Here is a 16,218-nt window from a genome sequence, read left to right on the forward strand (position 1 = left end):
ACATTGAAACCTACTTAATATACCGTGTTTTCAGTGTCTCCATGTCTATTCAAATTGTCCATCAAAAGAGGAGAATCACGATGGAAGCGTCTTCATGTGCTATTTAAAGATCATTAGCGACTTGGTTGTCATGGTAATCTACTTGGATTATACCAGGAAGGGGAAAAAGGTCATCTCGGGTAGTCAGGTATAGACAGACAAAACTAATTCTTTAGAATAATGATAAGTTTTTGAAAGTTGGTGTGGCAGTGACGTATGACACTAATGGCTTCGCTAATGAATTTCACGAGTGCGCAAAGTGCTCTTTCGCCCGTTGTGTTTGTTGGTGTCAAGTCTGTAATACATCGTGTTTGTGGTTGTCGGTAGATTTTTAAAAGATGACATTAAGTGAGATGACAAGATATGACGTTGGCGCTACCTGTCGACTGTAGGTCTTGCAAATTGGTTTATTTCCACTTGGTCTGTTATCCAGATGGTCTACTTCCCATCAGTTCGGCTAATACCACTACGGCTAAACTCTATCAATGTCGTCTAATGCCAGTTTGGTCTACTTCTCACTTGGTCTAATTTATGCCCGGTTTGGCTACTTATCATTTGTCTAATGACCAGATTGTGTAATTGCAGTTTTTCTCCTTGGACCTTTTCCCATTTTGTCTAATAAACTGTGGGTATTACGCGAAGTGGGCGTAGTCCATCTGGAAGTAGACCAACTAGTAGGCCCTAATCAGGTTTAGTGGCAATTGGACTAATATGATCATTATAAAGAATTGGTTGGTATGTAGACGAAACAGGATTAGACCATGTGGGTTAAATGAGACTAGAAATGGCTATTAGACGAAGTGGGAGTAGACCAAGTGATAGATCACCTTGCAGATCTACTGTAGATTGTCAGACCTCTCTACGTCACTTGACCATCTTGCGTCCTTTAAGGTTCACTGACGTCACTATTATATTTTGTGCTTCCAAGTGGTCATATCACTTCATAAGATCTCGTGACCTAACGTTGGGGGTTGGCTGGGCATGGAATTAAATCAGATGGTACTATTAATGGAGTGGTAACATTACGCAAAGGATGACGTTGCTTTCACGAGTTTGTTTGTGTTTGTGATTTATTTTGAGTAATGGTGTGCGTGCAAACCTGTAACATTTTATTAGCACCTGGATAAACATTTTTAATGAATTTTTACTTTTAAGGGCAAGTGAAAGTGATGTGGAGATATTGAATACGTAGCATTTGCTCGTGACTTTTTCGTTTATAAACAACCTGAAATTGTGTAATTCAAACACGAGAATATTAGTAAATCTATTCATTAGACCCCTCGAGTGTACATACATGCAAACATACATGTGACAAAACATGCTTTTAAGAATCTAAGACGTTTATTGGCGCATGGTCGCTTAGAAGCGATGATATAATTTAGTCTCTGTAAAGTTGATTACTGTCAACAGAACTGGTTAGGTCGATGATTACCCTTTTTTTTTACTTGTGTCAGACGGTAACTTTACGTTTATATTTAAACATGACTTCTGCAAGAGATGGCTATTCTTCGTCGAGGGTCGAGGACTGTCGTATTGATCAGGGAGGTCGGGATAATGAAGGTGACCTTGATCAAAACTGACATGGTGGTGGTAAGGGCGATGGATATTAATTGAGGGTTTTTCTTTCATTCTTTGGTAAAAGTGTTTTTGTGATGAAATAGGAGCTCCATGACATTAATGCAAAGCTTGTACAAGTATGGAAATAAGTAAAATGTGTTTATAAGGGCTTTCAATAGGCTCATTCACCTTAACAAGATATGCAGGGTAAAAGATAAGGATCTATATAGTCAAAGATCGCATAACTCGAAAAAAATTGCTAGGTCGAAGATAAATTCTACCCGAATATGAATACTAGTAGAGACAAAAATACAGTGTACGTGTAAATTCTATTGTGTAAGTCGAAGTTCACGTAAGTCGAATGATTTTCTTAAAGGCCGTGTCACACCTTTCCGGGGAAGCTAACCGAGCTTGTTGCGAGGAGGGATTTTTCCGCACGCAGGAGAGTTTTCCGCGGGCGGACGAAAACGTTTGCGAGTTTCGCACCTGTTTATTACCTAATAGTCACGTACTACATACCTTCTACTTGTGCGTATTCCGTGTGACCTGCGTAAAAGCTTTGAAACAGATACATTTGGCTGTTACGAGCGACTTACAGGTACTGAGATGTACCTGTGTTGGAGTTGCCTGCGAGGTGCTGCTTGTAAGGGTCTCATACTGGTATTCTGCGTGTACCTCTGCGGGCGAACCCCCATGACTCACTCGGAACAAGTTTTGAGCATGTTCAAGGCCTAATTTTGTCATACCGCATCTGGGAAAGTTTTGCGGCTTGACTTTGCTACCCGGAGTTCTCCGCAGTTGGTCTACATCTGACAGTACCTAGCGCGTATCTTGCCTGTAGTTGCCCGGAGGTACGCACGCAAGTCCGATTCAACCGTAGCCAAGTTTTGAGCATGACCAAATTTGTTTCCGGGTGAGTCGCGGGGATGTCCGGAGAGATCCACGCATAACGCCAGTAGGAGGCCCTTGGCAGCACCTCGCAGGCAACTCCCACGCAGGTACTTCGCAGTCCCGTATGCCCGGAAAGGTTGCCACATTGCCATTTTTTTTTTTGTTATCTTGTTGATTTGGTTTTCTCCCCCCCCCCCGTCCTGGCGAGTTTTTTTCCCGTTTTCGGTGCCCCCAAGGAGTGGCGCCCGGGGCACCCCCCCCCCCTTGCCCCCCCCCCCCCCCCCCCCCCCCCCGTAGATACCGGAAAGGTGTGTACAGTCTTGGTCGAGGTGAGGATTTAGCTTTTAATGTTTTCAGAGAGCATGCCATTCTAAGGGTTATCAAAAGTTTATTTGATGAAATTCGGTTTGGAAATGGCTGAGATAACCCCCCCCCCCCAAAAAAAAAAACAATGTGAAACAAAGCGATCCCAATTAAAGCGTGGCCTGTAGTCTTTTATTATTATCACTTTTTGAGATATCTCAGCCATTTGAAAACCAATTTTCATCAAATAAACGTTGAATCCTTCTCAAATTTACATGCTCTTTCATATTTCATAAGAGGTTTCTCATTATCTCACTTAGAAATGTTCAAAACATGAATCCCCACCTCAACCAGTACTGCACAGCCCTTAAGATTCGACCTAGGCGAGATTGACTGTATTTCACAAATACAATGCATTTTGCATGAATGTATACAAATACGAATTGTCAAACAATTTCTTGTGGGAAAACTTGCAATGAAGAGAATGCACGTTCACGTTACGCTATCAGAGGGACATCTCTATCTTAATTCGAGTTTGTAAATTGATGAGCGAGGTATTGCCGCTTTTTTATTACGATTTTGAAACCAAACGCTGTCTGACAAAACAATCATTGACATGGCACTTTGCTTCTGTATTCCATTGGAAAAAAAAATAAGGTAAACAGACATTTTCGATAGTGCTCTCTTCTTCGAAGGTTTAATTTGGTTTTCTTTCAAAATCAAAGTCAGTCAATAAATTAACTATGTTGATATATATTCATTGAAAATAGCTGCTTCGTCGTTTCCAAGATCTTCAATTTTCAAACAAGTCACTTTTTTTTAAATTCAGGAAACGTTCTTTCATAAAAACTAACAAAATAATATCAAGAATGTCCAAGCTCTCTGCTGCTTAACTTTTGATCGATTTCAGTCTTTCGCCAAGCATTTTTTGACACGAGTCATCGCATTACCCCTGCGGGCCTTTGTGTCTTAACCAGATGACATCCCATACCACTATAAAGGTGATGCTGTAAGTTCACTTGAAAAGTTGGGCCACTTATTGAACGCAATGTCGAACGAATTTAGAGCAAACACGGGAAATATCAAAGACGGAGGTTCATTTATTTTCAAATACCGTCATGTAGTGCAATATTACATTGTCCCTTCTTGAATCTATAGTCATATCAAAAATACGAAATTAATCAGCCTTCTGTGCCAATGTACACGTAATTAGTGGAATGTGATGCCCTGTTTGATTGTCGTTTGATTTCTTTCTATCGTTATGTTAAGCATAGAAGACCTAACAATTTATTGATGGGGTACGAAGCTCAAGTATACCCACACATACTCGAATAATGTCTGATAAAAAAAAAAGAAGCTGCACAGCGCCTACACACTCGTCACCAGTCACGCCAACATAATGATATGGACCATTCTAACATCGGTATAACACACACACATACACACACACACACACACACACACACACACACACACACACACTTATGAATTAATGATTAAATACTCTACATCATATACAATGAAATACATATATTCAATATGTCTTGTTTAAGAAAAAAATCCAGAAAACAACTGCTTCTCAATTTATTTTCAGAGATAACAACTACAAATTATATACACCGTTATCAATACTTCTAAACACAAAAGAAGACAGCAAAATACACAGCAGACTGTCGAACATCAAATGGAACTTTACATGTATATAATGATAAGAAAACAGGATTAACAATTTCAATGACATCAAAATAATCATAATCTGCCACAAGAAAAAAAAATCATCTTGAAAATGTTTCCGCTATAATCAGCGGATCGCAATTTACAGCTCCAGGTTATCATTCGAGACTTTCTTCATTATAGTCCTTAAAGGGGAAGTCCACCCTGAAAATCAGTTTGTGTGAATAGAAGCAAAAAACACAAACACAAACACAAAACACAACACACAAAACAAAATAAAATAAACCGGAGGAGCTGGACAGTCAAACTGTAGTAAATAACTTATGATTTTTGAAGTTATGATCAATCGAATAGAAATGGGAAATTTCGTAAAGTCACAAGCGATTTCATCCCATATTTGCTCTGTAAATCCTACACTATAAAAATATAGAACGTTTCCACATCAAGTAAATTTCCAATCAAACATTAACATCATTATTATTATTATTATCACTATACTATCATTACAATCATTCTAATGTGCTTTTATACAACCGCTGCATGGAACGATATAATCTATCAACAATGATTAAATAAGATTATATAGAACTTTATGCACAAGGTAAATGGAAGGTGATCTGCTACATCGTGGAGTTGTCAACTTGTTTGATATGTGACATTGTCTAAAAATTTAATAACTTTCTTGTATTTAATAGTAATTTGGTCAAACTTTTACTATCCTGTTCCTCCTATTTTTTTTTTAAATTCGATTCAAGCAAGATTATTTTTGAAGTGGACTCCCCCTTTAAGCATCATTAATCCATTTGGAATTAACCCTGTATTCTATTCACGGATATACACTTACTTGATTTACACAGAGTATATTACGTGCCGTACCTTCAAAAAAAGAGCAGAAATGACTGTATAATATAGCTGACACTCGTAAGCAATTTTTAATCTTTGTATTAACAGTGGTAATACAGCAATGAAAAGCCTCGTGTTTATGCATACGATTGACAAGAAATTACATTAATTAATCGCGTAAAGATTGCTATGCGTATAATAGGCTATACATCAATCATTCATAACGTGTGACTAGATGTTCAAGTGCTATATGTTGAAAGATGAATATCATGCATCATGAAAATAATTATTACATTATAATACATGCAACATGATAAATAACAATCATCATATCATCATTATAATCGCTACAATGTATTATGATAACTACTGTATATTTCTTTATGTCATCACTTTCAAAGCGAACATGTTGGAAATATTGTACGACTACGATATACACTGTACAGTAGTTACGCTACTACATGTACAGTATACATTTTAGTGACTTTATCTAGTCTTCCCTACGAAGGAATAAAAAGGGGAAAGATTTTACTATACTATATTGGTAAGAAAATCAAATATGTATATCGGCCCTAGCGACAACTGATATTGTTGACTTCTCGTCGGTGTTGGCAAACATCTGCATACATGTATTTTCAACTGTACTGCGATAAGCCGTTCTAATTCTTGTTAAGGCCGCTTATATCAAATGCGTGAAAAGGAAAGCAATAGTAATGTACACTTATATAGCGATGCAGAAATACTCAATACACATGTACTCGTGTCTTTCATACACTGATATCAGAAATTCCGCGAGAATCCAGTAGTTACCGTGTAATATGTACAATGTAATTGTATTATTCTAGCGAGCTTTTCTTACAAATCAAACATCTTCTGGAGGATCACCATAAATGGACGCAGAGACTCAACCAAAATATTAATCCCTTCTGACAGTTTCCGATGTGAACCGTTCTGCAAAGACTTGAACAGCAGCGAGGGGTATGAACACTGATTTGACAGTCTACGACAGGTCTGTCTTCAAATGAAAGAGATGTTGAAGTGCAGGTAGTAGCGGTACATCATTCCGCGCGCATGAATCTAAGTAGCGGGAAAGGTCTATTACGTTTTCTGTCTCCTGAAGTTGAACACAGAGCTAACTCACAATAAAAATATTGGTCATAAGGCATAATCGAGGGTATGATTTCATCACTTCACAATTAATGTTCCCCAGTCAGTTCTTCAATGAAATAATCAGCATTATTTATTTTTAGTCGCGTTAAAGTTGCAGAATTCTAACTTTTGCGCTGATGGTGCACATTATCGATCAGAACAACGTTATCTTAATTACAAACCAATATTATTTGCAAAGCATTGACTCATACAATTGCCTTAATATGTCACTGCGGTGAAAATCATGCCAAATTTATGTCATGGACTTTCTCACTTTACTCTGCTTTCAATGTTTGGCAAAAAGGTCTGTCTGTTTTTTGTTGTTTTACTTGTAAGAAAAGCGAATCACCTCTGATTTAAAAAGTTTGAGTAATTCTGGAGTGTAGTGAACTAGAACTGTGAAATATTTCGCATTGAAGAGAATATTCTAAGATAACAAAACAAAAGCATAACACCTTTTTCTTTTCTTAGGTACGTTTTCCTTAAAGCGCTCGTATTGGAAACAAATTTACTTTTGTGGTGATGAAAACACTACCTAACTGTATTGTGAAACATTGGCAATCGTTTAGTCTGAGCTGCAGCTTATTACTTTATACACGACGCATTTGCTGTGGTAAAAAGAAAAAGACAAAAAGAAATTTTCACGGTTGACCTATTCAAAGTACTAACAGTTTTCAAACATCATTCTACATCGTGAATTTTTACAGAATATAATTCTAATATCCCAAATTTTCTGTAAACGAACAATAAAATACATTATTAAACCCCATTACACATAATATTCACTTAATTTGATGATTTACACGACATACAGTGAGGTATTACAGGTACAATGGTATCAAAACTCCCATGGGTCTCGGCTTCCTTCTTCAGGACTAATGTTCTACATCTACAACACTCAAAATCACGTTTTACATTTACATTTCTGTAGTTTCGAAAGACTCATCTATGTCAAATAAAGACAGTCTTATGTCATCAACACATGGTGTTATCAATCTGTCAAAAAAAAAAGTCAATGCATGCTATATAGTACAATACAAGGCAGCAATCAATATAGCACCACATGCACAAATATGTTCTTTCACACACTTCAGTCTTAGCACTACGTCAAGCAGGGCTGCAACTTTTATGAGCTTTCACGTTTCACATTATCATGCCAACAAACTTTGTATAGGAGAACTCGACTTGGAGTAACGGTGACACTGTATACATCTTGCACAATACTCGTGAAAATACTATGAAAATATGTACATTAAACATTAGGGCTAACAATTCTTCAAATTGAGTTCCATGCGACAAAAAGAGCAAGACGGGGCATTTGATCAATATATCAAATCTATATATTAAGGTGTATCGTTCTAAATGAAAAAAAAAGTCTTTGTTTATGAGGAATTCGTAAAGTTCTGAGGTAGACAATGGAAGAAATCAAACTAATCAGGCCTTTGATAGTCATAACAATTCAACGTATTTCACAACCGAAATTTTATGAAGTACTGTAAAAATAGACCCCAATCTAAATAATCTATGTCAATCCATGATAGTCCACATAAATCTGTTTCATGTCACTGTCACATTGACACTTGGAGATTTCTTTAAATTCAGAAAATAAAGCCACCCCAAATTTAAATATGTACGTGGAGTGCAATGAATGGTATTTTACTTGTCTTTTCTTTTTTTTTAATGAAAACACATTTCTGGAGTTTTCACTCGTCTCTGGAGATAAACCTCTGTTCAGAGCATCTTACCAATGCACAACATATGAGAATAAAATGCCATATTTCCGTGCCCTTCCAATATACAGGTAACTCTTACTACCCAGAAAATGTGCTTCATCATAAAACGATAGGTCCTACAGCCAATTAACCAATAAATTCTCCTCTTTTTTCTATTTCATGCAGGAGCCATTGTAAACAATAGCAACCTTAGGTGTCAATGGACGACCATTGCACCCTACTCTTTCCACTAATCCCTTAGAATAAGGAATACATGAGCTTTCAAATTTGCTTTGTTTTGCAAATGAAAGCAATACAAACAAACAGATCCTTCAAAGAATTCTTGGTATGAATTGACTAAATTACCCTTTATCAAGTGTCTTATCCTCCAATTAGACCCTTGGCTAGCTTGTAGAAAATAGGTCATAGTATTAAACATGCAGGACAGATTTGTCAAGATTGCCATTAGAAAAACAAAATCTGCCCAACTCTATTTTTGTATGGAATGAGAATGAACTCGAAAGTACATGCACTCAATTTTCATGAAAGATATCTTGGACAGGTCTTTATCAACAAATCTCAGGATAACCTTCAAGGTCTCTTTATTTCTGGAAGATGGTGGTGCAATATTGTTTGCAATTTGTTAGAGTTGCACGTACGTTAGCAATGAATCTATAGGCACTTTTGGGATATCTCAACAGCAATGCATATTTTTGCCAAACTTACCTTTAAAGAACATTTTGCATAACAAACAATAAAATTTGCATCAAATCATTGGAATGAATATGTTGTAAAAGCGAAACACACTTCCCCCAGTGACTGGCCAACCTTATGTTTTTGATCTATAGTACCGCTTTCATTGCACAATCCCGTAAGTAGAGATATTTGTTTACACTACTGGAAGTTTCGGTGGTGCAGCTGTGATCTTATGCATATTAAGACAATTGCCATTAAAAACACGATATCCAGTGATGTCAGGATAACTGTAATAACTACAAAACAGATGGTTGTAAGAAAACTAACCTTCTATCATTTTATCAGTTTCTATATAAGAATCATGACGAATAAGGCGCTGTTAGCTGTTTGCGGCACAGAAAAATATCACACACTCATAATGAGTCATGTGATCCACTTATTTTTGCGTCTCTGCAAACAGAATACAAAAATAGGAACAAGCTTCACTGCAATTCATCTGTGCACGGCAATATCCACAGGCCCCAACCATGAACTTGGTAGAAACAAAACAAATACAATTGTCCTTCATCTGCCCTTTCAGGCCTGTACTGTGTTTCGAGAAGCACAAGTAGTCATACGTAACATAAGTTAACATACTAAGCCATCTACACCTGCTCTGTGTTCATGCGGCTTGAATTACCTTAAGACTTTTGAGAGTCAAATACCTGCTTCCCAAAATCTCAATGAGCAAGAGACCTTAAAGGGACTATGCCATGCAAATGCATGTTGCCTTGTATTGCTTCATAATACTGTAAACATCACTTCTGTGGCCAAAAGAATATCTAAATATGTGCTATATATTCTAATAATTTTTCTATGCCCATAAAAGACAAACAGAAACACAAACAAACTCCCATACCGATTCTGCCAGTGACATCATCTGTCAATCATTGCTTATGACTAATATCATTAACAAAAGACATTGGAATGCACCTTCCCCAAGACAAAGCACAACTTGCATGTTTCCCTGAATTGTCTCTTATTAATCATATCAGTAACATGAAAACATGCAAGTTATGCTCAGTCAAGGGAGAGGTGGATTCCATGTGTCTTGTGTAATTCATATCAGCACTTTAGCAACGATTAACAGATGCACAGGCAGAATCTTGGTTAGGAAGGGTTTTGTGGGTGTATCCAAATAGTCTAAATAACAATAGTAGAAAAAATATGATAAAACATGCACATATTTATATATTCATATAGCCACATACGTGATGTTGAGGGTATCATGATTTGACAAAAGTCACATGCATTTGCATTACATAGTTCCTTTCAGGAGCCAACAGCTGAAAAAAAAAAACAAGACCAAGTGCCTCCTATGATATCTTGCTGTGAAAAATAATCAGGAAAGCTGACGTACTACAAATAAGAAAACCTTGCCAGCTGTCCTAACATATTCTCACATTTCTGAATTATGAAAATTAACTCTTTTATTGTTCACATAGGGTCATTTAGGTTCATGGAATTAAAGTCTACATTCTCATTAATTTTGTGTGGTCATGGAGTAGTTCTTTTGAAATAGAATATAAAACAGGGATTCCACTTCACAAGCCATAAAAATCAAAGTGTAGTTTTGGAAATTTTGCACGAGCATTATTAACATGCACCTCTGCTGATTTTGTGAAATTTCCACACATTTTTTTTCTTCTCTCTCTCTGATTTTGAACGAGAGCATCACATCCATGCAAACCTTCGTGGCATTGGTGTGCACAGCTCTCTGAGAACTGGCAAAAAGTTCAAGGGTCAGCAGTTACTTGACTCTCAAAGGTCACAAAGTTTGTGTCACTGTCACTCCAACTCGAGTTTCTCCGATCAATTTGTCAAATTAAATGTCACACTATAAGCTTGTGCCCTTCTTTGTAAGTCTGTCAAACCAATGGAAAATACTTGGGGCAAGGGGAATGAAGAAATTTGAAAAAGCCTTGTCTCTTGTGATTTTCAATGAGCTCTGGAATTTTAGATATTGGAAGGAAAGGGAACATCAGTTACTGCCAAAAATGCATGTTCTGTTGTTAGTAAGGTTCCAGAGGGCATTATGCTGTTTTAAACATAGGAATACATAATAGTAGCATTTCCCATCAAAAATGGAAGATGTCATGATACTGCACATTCAATATGTGTTTAGTTCTTTGTAACAACATAATGAACATTTAGTAATCTTTGTGTTTGACACTTGTTAATTCTGGATGAAATTTGAAAAGTGCTCTGAAACAGTGTTAAGGCAATTAAAAGTAACAATGGAAATCAAGAAAGGTGAAAAAATGCCAAATTGTCTCATGGGAGGGGGGGGGGGTATTGATATTTTTTTTAAATAAATCATCCATAACTTTGTCTTTGATTTCATTTCACAATTCTCAGGGGTTTTTTTAAGTGGAATACCACCGTTACAGCAGTTAGGTGAACCAACTGCATGGACCAAACTTTGCTTTGCCCCGTTTTCCCAGGTTTTTTAGACTTCGTTTCTTGCATTTCTGCAGCCACTGCTTGTAATGATGAACAAACTTGACATGTTGCCTGAGCTTCTAATCACAGGAGTCAATGCCACTACACAGCAAACGTAAGTAACACACACTCAAGGACAGTGACTCCCATCAATACTGAATAACCAGACATGCTTGGAAGAATTTTTGAAGATCATCATAATCACATCAATATCCGGGTTGGTAGAGTACCACATCAATGAAAATTTACGCTTAAAGAAGCCTGTATCTTGACATACTTGAGGGTATTTTCACTGGGGTATGGATGCATATCATTCTGTTGTTTGATATTCCATCTGAGCAAATCACAAGGTACATACACTGTAAAACAGAAATGTGTGGTCCCCTACTGTATAAGTTGTTATTTTCATGAGGGTTTAATTTTCACAAATTTAACAAATTGCACTTTGACAGCAAATTTAACAACACGCAAAATATCACCATGCACTAAGATAATAGTGAGCCCTTTGAAGGCCTCCATGTCAGTTCGTGAAAACAGTATCTCATGAAAATGTCCGTGACCTCCTCATTCACAAAAATATCTGTTCGCGAAAATAACAGCGTATACAGTATTTGGAGATCTAATATGAGGTTGGAAATACTATTCAGACAATATTGACTTTTATGAAGACAAAACAAAACAAGTGAGTAAACAAAGCACGCTTCAGATAACAGCATGAAGGGATATCTACACTCCAAATGAAATGTCACTATCAAAGTTGTATAACAAGAAGAACTTGATCATGAGTGCAGCTGTACAAAGTAACACCCTCGCCCTCTTAAGTGCCCAGTTTGTTTACAGTCAATACACTATGTTTCATCAGATAACGAGTATGCTCATTTTGCTTCACCACATTAAGAGTGTATCAAAGCCTTTCTGTTAAGGTGGAGCAACTAGACACTGACACAAGAAATCTTTAATGGGTAATTCCATAAAATAGGGACCCACTTTGTGACATGCCTATTTTGCCAATAAAATCAGAAAATCTGATTTTTGTTCAACATAACTTTAAAAAACATTCATATTGAGTAAGTCCCTTGAAAACTGACTGAAAATTAACATTCTAAACTGAAATTGAAGGAAGTCAGCATACCAAATTGCAGTGTATGGGGAAAAACTGGTTCACAATGTAAAGGGGACACCATGGTGTCCCCCTTACACGGTGAACCATCCATTTTGGCATCTTACCACATATTTCAAACTAGTTCTATGTTTGTTTCAATAGAAGTGATTATTTTGAATTAAAGAAATTAACTATACTATTGAAAAAACGACACAACCCCTATTTTTGGCCAAGAAAAAGATTCTTCAATGTTTCTCATGTAAGGGGGATACCAAATATTATTTTTGCAATTTTTTTTTCTTCAAATTAATAGAGTGGTCAATTTTTGATACCTGTTACAAAGAAACCACAGCTACATTGTAAAATATGCCAATGAGGAGCACTTATTGTTGTGATAAGACACAAAAAATTAGCTATTACTGTGCCCCGACGTAAAATTTAGGGGGACACCAAAGCCACATGTGAAAATTATTATTTGATTTTTTTTTCAAATTTATTTATTTTACCCCAATCTTCTCTTGAAATCTTTTAAACTATGTGATTGTTACCAAAATAACAACAAACAGTTCAACACTGATCCTTAATATGGATTCCACACTAAAAAATTAACGTTTCTCGTGTAAGCAATTATGGGGACACCAAAACTCACACGTGAAATGTCTTTCTTGGGATTTACGTGCGCAAATGTGTATCAATTGATGCATGAATTATATCTATATTGTTCAAAATTTGCTCGTCTTTTATCATTTTTGACCCCTTAAAATAGAGTTTAATCCTCAAACAAGCTGTAAATCTTTCTAACTGGTGTTACAGTAAGATGACACACAATTTTGCCCAAAAACGTGATTTTGCACTTTTTGTCAAAATTCATGTGGAACTTTGAAGAAGCAATTTCTATATTTTACTCTGAAAAGGAAGATACCCACCTAAATAAGAGTATTCAGAAGTAAAATTGATTCAGGGTATGTAATTTTCAAGCAATTACAATATGAAGCAAACAGAAGGGGCATTTAACTAGTGGGACCCTTTTTAATGGAATTACCCTTATACAGGTATGCACGACATAATCCACTAATTAAACATTAAAAGAAATGATGCAATGAGAAATAGAAACATAAAATTATGACATCAAGTGAGTTGTATGGTATAATTCATATCAATTCTATATACATTTTATTTAGGAAGTGCTAAGGATCCTCCACATGAAGGATTTCAATTCTGAAAATCAGTTGAAATTTTTTAATGATCTTTTTACTTCTTTGTAGACACTATGGCACACTACATTGAACCCTTACCTCATCGCCTGCCCAGCACAAGGGTCTTAGGCTTGCATGACTTGAAAATTCACCACAAAGATGATTACATGAAATAAAGAGCTAACAAAAACTCTGTCCATTCCTGTCATAAAGCAAAATTTTATTTTGGGGTCAAAATTTCATGCTAGCTACGGCCCTTCTGCCGTGTAGGCGACAAATTGTACGTCAAATTGTCCTCACAGGTCATTTTAAAGACGGATCTCATTGACTTGCATGTCTCGGACAAACAAACTGGTGGCAACAGGAATGTTTATAAAACAAACTATGTATTTCGAGGCACAGGGTTGTTATACCATGTGTCTATTCAGTGAGATATTGTGACTGTTGATTTACCTCGTCAAAGAAAACAGAAACTACAAATTTAATCAATCTGACAATCAACTGTAATTCATGACCACTCAGATGAAAACCAGCGACTGTGAGTATGGGAACTATTTGTGGCCATAATGAATGGTCAATCAATGTCATGTATTGCAGGGAGATTATCTATAGTGAGAACTTCAGCACAGAATCCAAGAATTATCCCCGAAGGGGCAATAATTCCTATCAAGTCATGAATCACACTATCTTGGCCACAGAAATTACACTACTGTATCAATATAATTTAGTCCTGGGTATAACTGTCCCCATAAAGTAACTGTCTTTGGGGAAGCATTGAGGATAAGTGCCAAAAGAGAGTAGAAGGTATTCATCATTGGGGAAGTTGATGACTGTTTATATGATATGAATATTGCAAATATATTCTGGGTGCACTGATGATCCTAACTCGTAAAAGCAATTCCAGTAAGTTTAATCATATCTGCAACACTATTAGAAATTACAGGGAAACTAACCAGAAAGGCCCATTTTTTTTTTTCCAAAACTTAAATGAGCTTTCCTTGGATAAACTTCTCAGCTTTATGCACAGATGGAACAAAACCGCTGAGATATCTGAGAAGATATTCTAACAAATAGTATCATTTTTTTCAAAATGTTAATAATCTTGCAAGCATGGCTTTTACCATAAGATAGGGCACATCACATTTCAGGATGCCTTGCTTATCACAAGCCATAGTCAATAAAAGCAGCAGAACTGTTTGCATCCTCCAAGAATTTTCTTTATTTTTAGAAACAATTTTGCCTGTTGTCAAAAAACGTGAGTTGAACAGGCCCTATTGTGAAGAGTGTTTACTTACCTGTCTTGAAACGGTTTGCCAAGGAGTATTTTACTTTGGGTCAAAGTTAATTCCATTAAGTTTCCCACATGGTCATAGACCTATGCATCAAACTTAACAGTAATTTCATATCTCATCTCATAAACTTGCGGTTTCTTTTTTTTAATTTTCATTTTCTAAGTATCTTTTTCGTAAATGGAAATTTAATTTTTTTTGAGAACTTTTCATCATGGTCATAGACCTGTCCATCAAAACTGACAGTAATTTCATAACTTATCCAATAAACTTTTCATTTCTTTTTTTTTTTAATCTTTATTTTCTACATATCTTTTTCATAGATGGAAATTACAATTTCACATCTTCATTATTAAAGAGAGTGAACATGCACATGTTTGTGCCAAATCATCTCATATCAAATGTCGTTGAAGATCAGCAAACACTGTGAAAGAAGTAGGAAAAAAGCAACACAAAGGTCAAAGTTAATATATTGCCCTCTGTTTTTTTTTTTCTTTTTTTTACCATCATCAACAATTTCATAATTATAAAGGTGGAATTAACTGAAAGCATCAAACCTGCAAAGACGGTTCGAGTATGCCACTCTCGGGCGTGATGACAGTGAAAATTGTGGCAAAAATTACCGCTTTGACAAGAATCCTAGCAATAACAACAGTAGTAATAGTAGGAGCCAAATAATGGAATGACAGTGCTCATTCCTAGGATAACTTGCACTTTATATACCATTATCGATTTATGGATTATTGATTCAACTATTAAATTGAATTGAATTGAACTGAATTGCATTGAATTGAATTAAATTGAATTGAATTGAATTGAATTAATTTAAAAAAATTTTCAAGAACTACTGTGTTTTCATGTGAAAAAACAGAAGGAAACAAACAAAAGCATGTAAACAATCCCCAGCCCCTTCCCAACACACACACACTTCATGCCTACAAAAATCTTTCAATCGCTCAAGAACTCTTACTTAGGCTCAGGACATCTTAATAACTTTTTACAACCCTACCTGGTCCCTGACTGGGGACTGACCTGTCCTCCCCCAAACTCAAGTGGAATATAAACACATCCATGCAAAGGAGGAATTTATTTATGATATCATTCAATTTCTACTGCCTACACAGGTTGAATAAGATTAGAAACATTTTAAAGAAGCATTATTGTAGGAGATTTTCTTATTGTAACAAAATCTTGTTTCAAAATCTGATAGGTTAAAGGGAATTTATTCCTAAGGCTGTTAGTTCTTGATCAAATATTTAAAGAAGAAATACTTTCATAGGCAAACC

This window comes from Diadema antillarum, unplaced genomic scaffold (assembly GCF_040938485.1).
Source record: "Diadema antillarum isolate AM-2024a unplaced genomic scaffold, OU_Dant_1.0 seq00000368_RagTag, whole genome shotgun sequence".
Lineage (NCBI taxonomy): Eukaryota > Metazoa > Echinodermata > Echinoidea > Diadematoida > Diadematidae > Diadema > Diadema antillarum.